Raw genomic sequence first — 15,476 nt, 5'->3', positions numbered from 1 at the left:
TACATGGCAAATTGTGGTCACTCACTCACTCACGAATGACCTTTGAGGGACGTTTTGTGGGACGTATGCGCAGGTGGTGCCAGCTAAAATGTGTCTGCTGAAGTGAGTTGCGCCGTGGGTCTGGATGGTTCCGTGCTTGTTCTAAGCTCTGGTCAGTGCTGCAGGTGTGTATTATTTCATTGTGTACTATAATGCTTGTACACAATTTTCCTACTTTTACTGGTAGTGTGTGAGGTGGTATCCATGCGTGTGACAGAAAACACTGTCAATGACCAGGAATAAATTATACTGAAGAAATGCGTCATATAACAAGTCTGAATGGATGAATGATGAAACAAACGGTATTGGGGAAAGAAGTCGTAGATTCTCTCTTGGTTAACATTGTTCCTTCCAGGGTACGGTCAGACTGTAGACTGAAGTCCTGTCATCACGCAAAACTCTTACTTCTGGCAGAATTACACCGGCTCCCCCTGCATTTTAGTATCCAGTTCGAAATCTTACCCAGGAACTACAAGGCCCTATGTGATCTGGCACCACCATATGCTATATCTCAGACCTTATTTCTCCATCACTCCCAGTCATGTAAGGGCCTCTGCCAGCCTAGGCCTCTTTGCTGTTCCACACAGCAGGTCGTGCATTTGGAGACAAAGCTTTCTCAAAGTTAACAACCATGACTTTGGAATCATCTCCCTATATGTCTGGACAAACTGAAAACACGTTTTCAAGAGGAGGGTAAAGATGTATTTTTAAAAAAATCCATAATGAGGGTGTTTTTCAATGTACAATGACTGTCTGTCTTCATTTGATGCAGTTCTGGGCTGCTTTTTAAGTATCTGTCCTGTCTTGATCGGCAGTTAATGGATTGTTAAGTGATCTGTGTATTGTGGCGTATTTTATATGTGTCTTTCCTTTTTAATTTCAACCATGTGAAGAGTGCTTGAGGTGAGCTCGTAGACTTGCGCTGTTTAAGAACAATAAATAAATGAATACCACTAATCCCAATCTAACCCTGAACCTCCCTTTATGTATATGTATATGGTAATGTCCCGCATTAGATTCAGATTCACCCCCTTATGTCACATGCCCCCCCCCCCCCCCCCCCCCCCGTCACATTGTTCAGTTCTGCCATCAGACATTTCCTTTCTTCCTGCATCTTTTCATCTATTGGGGTTTGGGACAGGTGCTCTGTAGGATTGTCACTGCAGTGACTCGAGTCGTAATATGAGGATAAAAAATTGATGGAAATGAATTCACAGTGTAAAAATTCTAATATGAATTACTCAGTTAAAAAAATTAAAATCGGTTAAATTCTGTGTGTTTTTAAATTCAAGCCCTTCCACAGAAATGAAGTGGAAAAAAATGTAAATGATGACACAGGACTTTCAGTTAACTGGAGGTTGTCTTTTTTTGGTCTAGTTCAGGAGTAGCAGCGTGGCAGCGTGATCGTAGCGCCCGGTGGGGTGGTGTTGAATGGTCTTTGGCATAATGCTCAGCCACCCAGAGCACCGCTATAATGCATCATGCGATGTCGGTGTGCCTTGTATGCCAAGGCACACCGGGGGGGGGGGGGGGGGGGGGGGGGGGGGCTGTCATGATTGCTCTCCAAACGTAATACAAAATGCAAAAACATATTAATAAATTTGTCAGCCTGTCTTTATTTTGTAAAACAACATTTACAGTCAGGTTGTCAAGCACTGGGTCATGGCAAGAATTACCCAGAGCTGGGAAAAAGGCTACCATTTATAACCCTTTTATGCCAGTGTGGGAACTGACTGATTAATTATGCCCTAACTCCTTTAAAAGTGATAAACTTGACAACCTTTAGATAAACTTGAAGAAAACAGTCAGATACGAAAGAACAGTCCCTTGTTCCAAGACACTGAATGCTAAAAAAACATGAACTTGTAAAATAGAAAAACTCTGGTTTTCCACATCCAAAGATAAACAAATAATTTAATGAAATGCACTCTCAAAAGTGTAGGCCGTAGAAACAGTAAACAACATACAGCGAAACTGTGTATGACTAACACCCATTTTCTCTGCAATTTTCCTTTAACCTTTGCCACCATAAACCTTTCTGATCGTCTCAATTTCTTTGTCAAGTGTCAGCATAACTGGCGGTTGACTGGAGACAAAGACCAGGTGGACGGGGAATAAGACTTGTGCTTTGATGCTGTCCTGAACTGTGTGTAGTGGGATATCTGACCATTCTTCAAGGCAAGCGTCTAGTTCTTTGAAGGATGAAGAAATCTGCTTCACTGTCTATGCTCCAGACCTTCCCATAAAGGTTCAACAAAGTTTTGATCTGGTGATTGTGGGGGCATTGGCAAACCACTCTTGAGTATGGGGGCATTATAAAGCCGCTTTTCCACCGCATGGTACCGGCTCGACTCGACTCTACTGGACTCTACTCACTTTTGGTACGAGGTACTTCGTTTTCCACTGCAGATATTACCTCCATCAATGTAGCTGGTCGTCATTAGCGACGCCGCGTGAAACGCGTTGCTCTGACCAATCAGTGGTCTGCAGTGTGTTCACGTCACCTTTTGGTATCGCCTCAGCTCGCTTGGAACCTCGACGGAGGTGATACCAAAAAAGTACCAGGTACCAGGTGCTATCCACAAATTTTGCCCGATGGAAAACCAAAAAAGTCGAGTAGAGTGGAGTGGAGTTGAGCCGATGCCATGCGGTGGGAAAGCGGCTTAAGGGAACAGTGTTTACGCCATCGGGGTGCATGTCGCCTTGTAAAATGGTTTCATGTTCCTTGGCCATCATATGACCATGCAGAGCAGTCGCTGGACGCAGTGACTGCCGTGAGATGGTTGTCCATATTATTACAGATCCACCGCCATGTTTAATAGATGACAGCAGACATTGTGGGTTTGAAGCGTTCCTTGGGCTTTCTCCAGATGTGCAGTAAAAGGCAGTAAAAGGAAAACCATCAGACCATCTTACTTTTCCCACCACTCAGGAGTCCAAATTTGACATGATCCTTACACCAGGTCATATTTCTTTGTCCATTATTCTTGGACACAAATGGTTTCTGAACAGTGGCCCTGTCATAAATTCCAGCTTTGTGAAGTTCACAACAATGTTTCCTGAGACTGAGTCACAGTTTTGATTCAATTGTGTAGTCATTTTTGAGCCAGTCATAGTTTTGGGGTGTTTAGCAGCTGTCCTGTTAGGTGTCCTTCGGTCCCTGTTGCAGTAGCTTTGACTTGCGACCACTGATCCTCCTTGCTGATGCAAATAGTTTTTTTTTTTGTTTGTTTCTTTCTTTCTTTTGCCAAATGTTGTTATCATTTTTGACACTGTTTCCCTTGTCACAGTAAATAATTTAGCTTTTTATTTTTGTATGAAAGATGCACCTGCAATTCAGGCACTGACTATTTGGCCTCACATCAAAGTGCTGATTGTCAGGCCTCTTTTATATTTGACGCGTACTGCTGATTGATATTCAGATAATATGACTCGCCTGTGCAGCTTCCTTTGTAATTGTGATTTAAGTACTTCAAAGTTGAAGTCCTTTTTCGTGTGGTGCTTCTGCTACTTTGTCCAGCCCCTGCACTTATTAGTACATGGTTATAATTCAAAAAGTTGCATAAGAAAACAATGTGATCGTGCTATGAACGCAGCATTTGAGAAATTTTTCTTCACGCAAGACTTTGGTTCACCAAAAATGGGATGGGTAGGAGAAATTCACAAATTTCCATCCGATTCCGCAGCTGAGTACTGTTTCCCTCCACGTATTAAATTTGTCAGACAAGCTGTCAGCTCAGTGATTGGCTGGGGGAGGGTGTTTGGAATCAGCGATGCGGCCTGTGAGCAGATGGAATGTGAGGAGTGATGGGATGGTGTTATTTTACCCGTCAGCCGCGGCTCTGCGCTCAGGACTCCGTGTTCCTCCGCTGCTGGGCAGCAGTGTGCAGTCGTGATTAGGGCCCTGGGCCTATAACCGTGAGTCTGCAGATTCAGTGGCCATTTGGGGTCCGGCCACCGTTCCTCAAGCAAGGCACTAAACCCGAATTGCTTCAATGAATGTCCTGCTGTGTAAATGGAATCTACAGTGAGCGCCATAGTGTTTTGGAAGAAGATATATTTGATTTGGCTTTGTACTCCGCAATTTTAAATATTTGTATACATTATGGTTCCACCATGTACAGAACCTTTTATTAATAGTTTCCCCATTTTAGGGCATCATAATGGACAAATGGCGTCACAGGTGTTTCTGATTATTCAGGTGTGTTTAGTTGCTTCCTTAGTGAAAAGGAAAAACCAGGAGTGGTAAATAAAAATGGTTCATGCTGTCCCTTCTATCCCCCCACCCCCAGCTCTTGTGCTCTCTCTGATTGTTTATTGCCTGGGATGCTGTCTTTCCCTGCAGCGTTCGTAATGAATCTCTTCTGCTTTATCTCTGATTGCTTCCCGACGAGAAATCCGGCCACTGCCTCTTCAGACGTGAGCATTGGTGTTTTTGTGTCCTGGTAAAGTCAAATCTACTTTGCGGGGAAGAAACTGAATGTGAAATAGAGGAATGATTCTGTCAAAATTTGAAACTCACTGGGCGTGGTGCTGGAATACATTAATTTACTAGATATGAAACCGCAGAAGGAATCTGAACGGCCAAAATATGCAGTAAATGGGCCTATGGGGCTCCATGTTTCTGTCTGTGAGAGTTCATTATCTGACCGCTTCATAGCTTGATGGGACAAAGGGCCAATGCAACCGACTGTGTGCACAGTGGCGTGTTCAGGCATTTTAACTGTGGTGGGCTAAGTGGGGCATGGACTCAAGCAGAGGTGGCACTAAGCATGCTGTCTGTGGACTTGGGTGTGAGGGGGAGGGGGGTAGACTAGGGCTTTACAGAGGTTCCCTTACTGCAGTTTTACTGCACTTCCTATGTTCTTTAGATGTCTGAACGGAATGCTGTACGAAACCAATATAAGAGGAGGCAGGTGTAACATCAGGCTATTTAGAATGTCTTCAAATTTAAAGCTTTAAATTATATGTGAAACAACTCACTGGTAAAGCCATCAAAAAGCTGTGGCAAATCGAAATAAGCTGAATGATAATTGAACAGACTGAATGCTGTTGACAGGTGTGCAAACGCTAATGTGCAATGGGAAGTAATATGTGGCGGAGGCGGTTGGGCGTGGGGGGGAAGGGGGGGATCTCTGTTCTGCAGCATTGGCCCCTCATCAGTTAGGTCACTACCTGAGGAGATTGCTTTCTCCTCTCCCTTTGTTACCTCTCGTCTCTCTCGCCGTTCGACGCGAAAATGATCGACCGTCCGCCGCGGAGATGCCGAGATGCGAGAGTCGCGGCGGCGCGGCGGTATTGTTCGCAAAGCACCAGCGGCGCCGGACCGACTGGTCGCCCGTCAACTGAGGCCTGTCCTTATTCGGGTTAGCTTGGGGATGTGCTCGATAGCGCACGTGAGGGTGAGGGTGCGCTGCCCGACTGTTATGGAAACTTTATTTTTAAAGTCACTCAACAAGAGAGCTTGTTCTGTATATCAACAGCAGCTGTCCCTCCCACTCGTACACAAATGGCCACTGTTTCCTCAGCCTGTATAAGGGGCAGACAACCTCAGTGTCCTCTGCTTTTGTCATAAGACAGACAAAATTGTCATTGTTGTAATGCTAAGACTTCAGCTGTCTGTCACAGAAGATGTCGCTCGCGGAATATGTCTGCAGGAGTGGCGAGGCTTGTTTCCTTTTCGCCGGCGAACACACCGTCGGGTTCTTTGTTGGCGACGACGCTGCACTCCATGAACTAGCTCAGAGTAAGAGCGCTGAACAACACCGCCAGTGCCCTGACACGCATCTCTGCCATTCTCACCATTATTATAAATATTCAATGGGAAAAATGTTTTTTTTTTTTTTTTTTGTGAAGAAAACCATAGTACCCTTGCCTGAGAATGTCTGCATGCTTGCATGCCATGCCATTTCATCTGCGGTTTTTCAGTGTGCAAATGAGAAAAGCATTTTTGAAATGGCGCAATAATGGAATGGCCTTCATGAATAATAGAAGCCTCGAGCTGGCGTCTAAAGCGAAGCTGTCAGATTGAGCCATGCCCTTCAGTTGGCCCCGCCAGTGCGATGTATGTGCATCTCTGCCCTTTGTGTACGCAGGGACAACAGGCGAGCAAGCTCAGAGGGAAGGAGCTCCGATATAGTTTCCATTACTTACTAGTGACTGCGAGTTGTATTCAGTGGCCTACATGCACTTGGACAGTGGTCTATATGCACTTGGACAGTGGCCTACATGCACCACAGGCCTGGATTCAATCAGTGTTTGGAATCATCTTTTCTTCCCTCACAGCGTTTGGTGAATGAATTTTGGTTTTTGCTCAACCGTTTGTGTGAGGAAGAAATTGACTTTCATTGACGGGAATGAACCTTTTTCATTGAACACCTTTTCCATACTAAAAAAAAAGTACCAGTTAAAAGAAAATAAGGACTCAGAAACAGATTAAAAATCAGCTTTAATTGTGTGACGTATAAACGGACAACAGAAAAAGCACAGTGCTCGTTGCCGCAGTCTCCGTTGTTGATTTGGCGGGTTGTTGACGAGCGCACGCCCTCCACCGAAGCGTGTAAAGCCAGGCGGGGCTTCTTATCGCTCCGCAGCGCACACTCAGGGCTCGCCGTTGTGCGACAGGGCGCGGCCATCCGGGCCGACTGAAACCCTCCCGTCTCTGCGTGACATCAGAGCCTCCTGTGCAGGGCCGCTGGCTGCAGTCAGCACTGACATGGGCTGCATTCAACATCGGACTGCAGGGCTCTGTCACGAGAACAGTGGCTTAACAAATGAACCGGTTAGCAGCTCGCCACCAGCCGTCTCCTTAAATACTACCCTGAGATCTCATTAAATGTAGGACCAGCCCGTTACTCCAACAGGGAGGGGGGAGGCGAATGAGTTTGTGAAATGGGAGAATTGTTCGACCCTTTGTTCCATGTTGCATTGTTGTAATGGATTAGTCATGCTAAAATATTAATTTGCGCTAATGCCGCTTGTTCGTTGCACTTATGTGTGCTGCCCTCTTGGAAGCATTTGATTGGCCGCGGTACTGGTTTGTTTTTAACGGGAGCTCGCTATGACCTTATGCTCTCTCGCGGTTAGTGACAACCACAGTTGGCAGTCTCACAATAGGCTGGGTAACAGAAATGGTTGTTAGCACCACTTGGTATGCAAATGAGCAGTGCGTGTGTGACAAGGGGGCATAAATACTTGTAGTAGTTGTGCGGTAGGCAACTCTGAAAATGACAGAATCTACTAGTTAATGAGCAAAAACAAAGGTGTCGTTGAATTTGGGGGCAAGTTGGACCTTCAAATGTGGCATAAAAATGTTTTTCTCTGTCTTTCTCACTTACGTACTTGCTGTGGTCTTAACTATTTGATTCTTAATGATTAAATTCCATTTATTTCACTCAAATAGGAAAATAAATTAGACTCATGCCTCAATATACACTCATACTCAAGTGAATATGAGTGTATATTTTTTTGTATCTCAGTTCCACATGTCTGTCTACTTGGCAGTTCTGTTTGTATTTAATTTGTAAGCAACAATTTATCATTACCTGTCGTCATTCCAAATATGGTACAGTCATTAGCTTTTCAGGCCTGTTTCATTGCTGCAACTTCCTAAATCGATTTGTTAGGGCACACACTAGTCTACCTCTGTTTGTTTCACCCTGCAGTTAAGCTGCACTGGAGGACTGAACATCACAGCAAATTTATTTTTCTATTTCAGTCCAATAAATTGAACAGCTGGGCCAGGTCCTCCACTAACAGTGCAGGCACAACTGGGAGTTCAGGAGTCGCTATTGGATGGAGTTGACTGGGATCCTCCCAACCTTGGGTGGCATTGTCTGTAGTTATGTGACTGATGCACTGTTGGCTCTGGTGTGGTTAGGATCTGGATTCGCTACCAGAAGATGCATCACTACCACTACACCAAGGACTGTTTCTTTTGGTTCAGTGTTTCTGTTGCTCTACTATCAATTCTATTTTTGGACATGGCAAAAGGGAGCCAGATTGCGTTTGGTGTGTATTTCGCAGAAAACTCTTCATTCCATTCCAATTTCTCTGCATAGTAACAGTGTAATATCTACTCTTACGGAGTACATACGGCCCCTGTGGGGCTCACATGTACTCTGTCACAGTTCAATTAGCGCCGAGTTAGCGCTGGGCATTGTGTACGGTCCTGCGAGGACGCAGCTGGTTCCTGCTTCCCGAAGCTGGCCGAGAGGACGGGCAGCACGTCTGTCCCCCCGCGTCTGTCTCCTGCGCCTCTCGGCTGACAGGAATGACTCCACTCAAACGCGCGGCGCTGCTCAGCGGGAGTCAGAACGTGTGGCTGTGTGAGAAAGCCGAACGGAAGCCGAGGCTGTTCGCTCCTGCGAACGGATTTTTGATTACGACGTTGAAGTGGCCTTCGCCCCGTGAACACGATGGGTCTTCCATCGCCTGTCCTGCTCGTTCAGCCTTAAAGGGACAGATTTCGTTTTCGGTTTTAGTTTCTTGAGTCATCTCCCCCCCCCCCCGTTTTTTTAAATGAATACCTGAGGTATCTGGCGTGAGATGAGTTCACCTAACTTTCGGGAATGCTCTTTGCTAATAAATTGACGGCCAGTTAATTTTACTGATGAATTGTGTGCTTGTGTAGGCGGCGCTCCAATTGGAGGCAGGGAAGCATATTCTCTGGTGGTTCATCCATCACTCAACAGTGATCACAACTCACTAAACACCAATTAAGGATTAATACCAGGAAAAAAACCCCAATGTAACGACCCTTTCCAGACACTCCGGAGTTCCCACCAAAAGATACTAACCAGGTCCAGCCGTGCTTGGCTTTCAGAAAGCAAAATTTGAAAGGAGGTTCAGCCAATACGTGTACTGCTGGCAGTTCTTGAAGATAATCAGAGCTCAGCTCAAAGCCTTCTCTGCAATGACTGCATTTCCCTGAAGTGGGATCCACCTGACACTGAAAGGTCACAGTGTTACGCAATAGGGAACAGGGCAAATTGCCGCAGATCTCTGTCACATTACGCGGTCCCTGACATAATCCTCCCTAGCTTCGGCGTGAACAAAAGTCAGCGGAGAAAACAGTACATGATAGGTGTACATGAAACTATATCCATGACAACCTAGTGGTCTTTGCAGAGCAAGTTTGAATCTAAAGGGTAATCATTAATTCAAGTGTACGTCTCTTTCACACAGATTATTGTCACAGCAATTACATTCTTGTTCCTTTTCAAAGTGGATAAATAAACGGAAGTCTATTAACCATTGATAAGACTAGTCCCCCATTCCCCCCGACCTCCATTTCGTAATTAGTCCTGTTTATTACTTTGGTGACCTATTGTATAAACAGTGAATGACTTCCCAGGTCGCCGTAGATCTGAAAGGACTGTAAATATTCCCCCGTGCTTTTCAACTTGGCTACTGATTGGTCTCTTGGTTCTATTGTCTGCTATGGTTAGGTGGACTCCTGCAAATGTGGTAACCGTGAGGAAGTTTTCTGGAAACCTTGAGAATGTCCCATCCAAATCCATTAGGATTACAGAGAGGCATTTATTGCTTATTGTTAGCACTGTATCTGAAAACCTTCCTGCTCTAATTGGGTACTTTGTGGCTAGATACTCAATTGGCAGTGCCATCTTAGTCTGGTGAAGTCCCTTAATTTGCTTTGATAATTTAATCATTTGTGTTTAAATGAGTGTTATGATCATTCCATTTTGTGGGAGCACGGTTGTGTGTGAGTGTACTGTGTGTATGTGTGCCCTCCTGTATTTGCGTACGATACGTAGGAGAGATCACGTGAAGTTATCTGTACAATTGGAGTGTACATGTGTACATTACACACGTGAGTGACTGTGTGTCTACGTATGTGTTTGGAGTATGCGAGCGTGGCTGTTTCCATGCGTCTGCCCTGTCTCTGTGTACTGTATTTGTGTATGTACATATGTATATTTTATGACTATGACAGTGAATATGACTGCGTGTGTGCGCACATCGCACTCGGGACTGTATTGAGTAAGATACGGAATGTACCCTAAGATCTTGTTGATAGGAAGTAGTTTGTCTCCACTGTGTTGTTGTGGTGACAGATGGACAGGTGCCAGAAAGAACTCCCACCCTCGTGCGCAATTGAATGACCCGGGGCCCTCAGCACTACTGTTCTCCTTCGATTGACAAAAGTCATCCATTACTCCTCTGCTCGCTCCACCAACGTAATTATATTACTTTAATAACACGGGTTTCATAATAAACACAATCGACAGATTTTCGTCCACATCCATCTACCTCTGGGCAGGTTTACGTGCATAAAACGAAGCTTGTAAATAAAAATATGAAAATGTAGCCGACACATTCGCTGGTGCTTGGGTTGGATGGGACATTTCCACAGGGACGAGCATAAATCAAAACAAGTCACTCGCGCCTGCATTAAAACAAAGACTTGTGTAACATACTCCGATTTTAAGAATAGACCATTATTTCCTATCATTCCCTCTACGGTTTCATCAAGACCTCCGACGCCAAAATACTTGCGCGTATATACGCAAGCGCGCGTGCCTCTCAAACTGCTCGAAAATAATGTTCCAGTCGGACTTGGAGAAGGCTCTCGTCGTCTGACTGATTGCAAGGGGTAACATAAATGAGAAACCCATCAGATCCTAGTCACAGTCATCTGTAAGAACAAAAGAAAAATAGCGGAAATTGTACCGGCGAAAGGGCTAGAGAGGTGGCAGAGAGCCGCTAAGCTGTTACGGAGACGTCTCACTGAATAGCCCGTTATTTTTCATCTTAGGTTTGTGTCATGATTCGGACCATCTAAGTTAATGGCCTTTTCTGTGGCACAACCCTGAACATCCAACCCCGGGGCTTTTTCTGCCAAGGTTGTTGTGTAAGAATGACATAAAACGCCGGTATTTATCCACAACGTATGAACTGCTTCGTAAGAAAATAACTGGAGATGTCACCTATTTACCACCATAGAGTGCCACGCGGTAGGCATATTAATGGACAAAGTTTAATTTCCAGGTGCCTTGATTCAATGCGAATTTCTCCTATATTTGACAAACACACACGCGAAACCTTTATTTTTTGTGCACAAAGAGAGTTTTATGAGTTCTTGTTATTAAGAGAGAATGGACGTCGTTTCCCTCGACAAAACGTGGGAAGAAACGTTTACGCCAATGAACATGAATAGGGACACCTGATTGGTTGTAATGGACGGTGACAGGTTGCCTTAGTGACGTCTAGCTTTTAACACCCCCGTTATGATTTCATAGGTGACATCACTGCTGAATACATTAGTACAGAATGCTGCTCAAGCACTAACATACATGAAAGGTAAAGATGTATGAAAGTATGCCTCATTCACACAGCCAAATTTGGAATGTAGCTTGTAAAACACCTGCTGATGGCACAGGCGTGACCTGGCAATCTTCTGGGAGCCCATATTCCCTTCTACATTTTTCTGTAGAGTACATTATGTGCTCAGAGACATAGCCAACTGGAATGCTCTCCAATTTTATTTTCAGTTTGTGTGTGTGTGTGTGTGTGTTTGTGTGTGAGTGAATGTGTGGGGTGTGTATGTGTGAGTGAATGTGTGTGAGCAAGATATAGTGAGGTGGACATAGAGAAAGGGAGAGAGAGAGAGAGAGAGCATGTTTTGGAGCAGAGTGTTTGGTTGTCAGTCCCTTGAGAGGTCACTAACCCAGTCTGCTTTATTAGTTTTCAGAATGAGAGTTTAGGACACTGAATCATTGGCTCCAGCGCCTGCAGCAGACCTCTTGGACAGGTTATTAGGATGATGCATGTGGGTCCAGACGAGTGTAGACGGGGGCTGGGCTAAAGAGCAGTTTGTCTCCCATAATATCAGTTCAGTATTTACAAGCGTTCGCGCGGTGGCACATGTGTGTCCGTCTGCATGTGCACATTTTATGTACGGTTAAATGCAAAAGTAGTGGGTGAAGCCAGCAAGCAGAGTGCTCAGAAACTGTCCGTACATCATTACGGGCCTGGAGAGCTAAGAGCACTTCTGAACACGTGCGCATGAGAGCACGTCAGATTATCGGTGGGTAGACATGTACAGTTAAATGCAAAAGTATTGGGACAGTGACACAATTTTTGTTATCTTGGCTCTGTACTCCAACACATAACATGTGACTACGTGACAATGAAGATGAGGTTAAAGTGCAGACTGTCAGCTTTAATTTGAGGGTATTTGCATCCACATTGGGTGATCTGTGTAGGAATTACAGCTGTTTTTATACATAGTCCCCCAATTTAATGGTTGCCTTTCATTTGCAATTACGGATGTAGGGTTTTCCCAAGGCTGAAATGATAAACTATGAAACAGTATCTCTTGGCAGCTGGGATCTTGACATTATTTTGTCAGTTGTTTTATAAATGATCTATAAATTTGAATAATGATGGTAATTTCAACAGAAATTTCAGTGGCATTATAATGTTGACTAAACTCATTGGTTCTCAAACTCCATGCTGAGTACCCCAGTGCATGTGGGTTTTCATTCCAATCACAAACGCAATCCCACAATTTTACCAAGCTGTTCATATTTCTCAATTAGCTTTTCATGTTTTGAGGGGTTATTTACCCTCTTATGGCACATTATGTCAGAAATAGCTATTCATGCCATGAAGAATAAAAGTTATGTATTCACATTGTACTCATTGTGCTATATTGCGAATGATTCTAATCTATGAAAAGAGGTAAAACATTTAACTGATCAAATTGAAGACTGAGGTGAATCTGCTGACACGTGGCCAGTAAAACGAACAGTTTAGTAGGTAATGAAGAATCCAAAGACAAAGCAAATAATAACAACCACAATCTGCTTTGGGTAAAGGTTAAGGAACATTTTCAAAGCACTTAAACCTTTAATTGACCAAGAGATTGGCTGTAACAAAAGGTGGCATACACACGGATCCCCATGACTGAGTTTGAGAACCACCCAGACTCAGTGACATTGTGAGGGAAATTATGAGCTATGATAGTGGATGGGAAGTGCCTTGCACAGTCCCTTGCATTGCCGCTCTCAGATGTTCCTCTTAAGCTCTCTAAGCCAGGGAGGTCTTCAGCACCGCGGACAGCGATTGCCTCTTGGACAGCCTGACACAGCTGAGGTTCATTGGTAATCAGCCCAGGTGTTGTTTGTTGATTTTGTTCAGTCCAGTTTTAAAGACAGTGACACGTCTCCTGAACAGCTGTAGCCACTGATATGTTCTTCCATCCATCCATCCATTATCTATACTGAGCAGGGTCACGGGGGGTGCTGGAGCCTATCCCAGCGTGGATTGAGCGAGAGGCAGGAATACACCCTGGACAGGGCACCAAAGTTTTGCAGGGCACACACACCATTCACTCACCATTCACTCACACACTCGTACCTATGGGCAATTGAGAGTCTCCAATTAGCCTACCTGCATGTCTTTGGACTGTGGGAATAACACAGAGAACATGCAAACTCCACACAGAAAGGCCCCAGACCTTCTTGCTGGGAGGTGACAGTGCTACTCTCTGCGGCGCCGTGCCGCCCCTGTCTGGGAATAGGAACCGGACGGGGGCACCCTACCCTGGGCCCCGCGTCGGCAGCCTCGGGCTCCAGAATATGTTCTTGAGAATTCAAAATGTGCAAAATAATTTCAGTGAATCACCCCGACTATTTTGAAATTGTAAAAGGAACCATAAATGCATATATTATTAATAGGACTGTCAATGTTAACATGTTAATATATTAATTTTAATCGCTTGCAAATATTCCAGTTATAATTCTGATTTCCCATAATTGCTAATTCTATGCACGTTGTACAGTCCATGTTATCAGTGTTTTCCTTAATGCAGAAAGATATCATGTTGCTGTTTCATTATGACATTACACCATCCGGACAATGAAATTTGAAAAAGGAGCTCATGAATTCATTGGGTTAATTTGATTTCACAAATCCTCACCCAGATAAATTAATCTCTGCTTGTGATCCTTAGTTATAGCACAACATTTAAATGTACCATGGCTTAAAAACACGAAGGTTTGCATTTGGATTTCTATGCTACAACCCGTGTGGTGTTTTATATGGTTTCATTTACTTCTGGTAAGCTATTGCTTTAATGACGGATCTGTACATAAATCCATTCATTAGACCCCTTGATTTGTAGATGCATTATAAAGACACGAACAGACACCAAAACGCACATAATTTCGTTACACGTTTCTTTTTTCTATTGCAGTAGCTGCCATAGGCTGTTTGATAGGCTATTTTTAATCCTTTATGTAGATGAATCTGCACACTTAGCTTTCTGGATTGTTCCTACAAATTATCTTGGCAGACCAAACAGTGTCTTGAGGGTGTCCTATCAGTGCAGTATTATGTAGAAACTGATGTGAAGTTATGTATCAACATTCTAGTAATTGCCAGTCCAAGATCATCGTCTAGCTCATGTTGATGCTGTATAACAGCAATGTGAGCAACCTGCATTCGCCGAAAGAAAATGAAGTTTCATATTATGTGGCATCACAAGGCATATCATTGTGTTTGTGCCAGAATGAAGCAGCTTGCACTCAGCATGGTCCAGTAACCTTATACAGCACATGCACTTTGACGGGTGTACTCTTCAGGAAGCTGTTCCTTCCAGTTCCAGTTCCTTGACTGCATGTTTTATGTCTGCTAAAATGTAATTTACTTCGTAGAATGCTCTGCCCCAATAGATTTTTATAGACTTGAAAAGTCACCTGGGACAGGTGCTCTGCACTAGCATCTCGCTATAAACACAAATACTTTGGAGCGCCTGGTGCTTGCACATGAAATAATTATCTGAAGTAGCATTTTAATAGTAAGTTTTAGTTTTAACAGTTGAAATAGCTTTTCCTCATTTACTGAATGTTGCTGACCATTGTTTGTTTCCCCCTTTCTTACTGCATGAAAATAATTATATATGACATGCAGTATACCAAAAATCTTAAATTAAATATGTGGGAAATGGATATATAGTGTAATTTATTTAATCCTAAATAGTTAGATTAATCAAGTATGATGATATTCATCAATTCACTAAATTATTTAAAAAATTATTTCTTTGCTTGTTATATTTAATTAATTTTATAAAAAGTATTGAGGACTGGAAACCACACTTTTCAGCCCACACCTTTTCCTGTTGAAGTCTTGATCGAATCCCAAAAAAAACTTAAAGGTCCACGAAATTGGATTCAAATTTTGGTTATATTCCCCGGAAGCTGCAATTCGCACTACAGTTTTCTTAATATTTCTTTCAAGTAAGTTTTTAAACCAATTATAACCAATAAATTGTAATAAACACTATCAGATTTTCATGACCCGTTCAGCAGATAAGCAGAGGGTGGGCGTGTATTCTCCGCTCATTAATATTCATATCTGTCAGATGCCTCATAAGTAAACCATTCCTCGTCGCTGGAGCAGATTGTCCAGTG

Source organism: Anguilla anguilla, chromosome 13 (assembly GCF_013347855.1).
Source record: "Anguilla anguilla isolate fAngAng1 chromosome 13, fAngAng1.pri, whole genome shotgun sequence".
In the NCBI taxonomy this organism is placed as follows: Eukaryota; Metazoa; Chordata; class Actinopteri; order Anguilliformes; family Anguillidae; genus Anguilla; species Anguilla anguilla.
Note: the sequence above shows the minus strand (reverse complement) of the source record.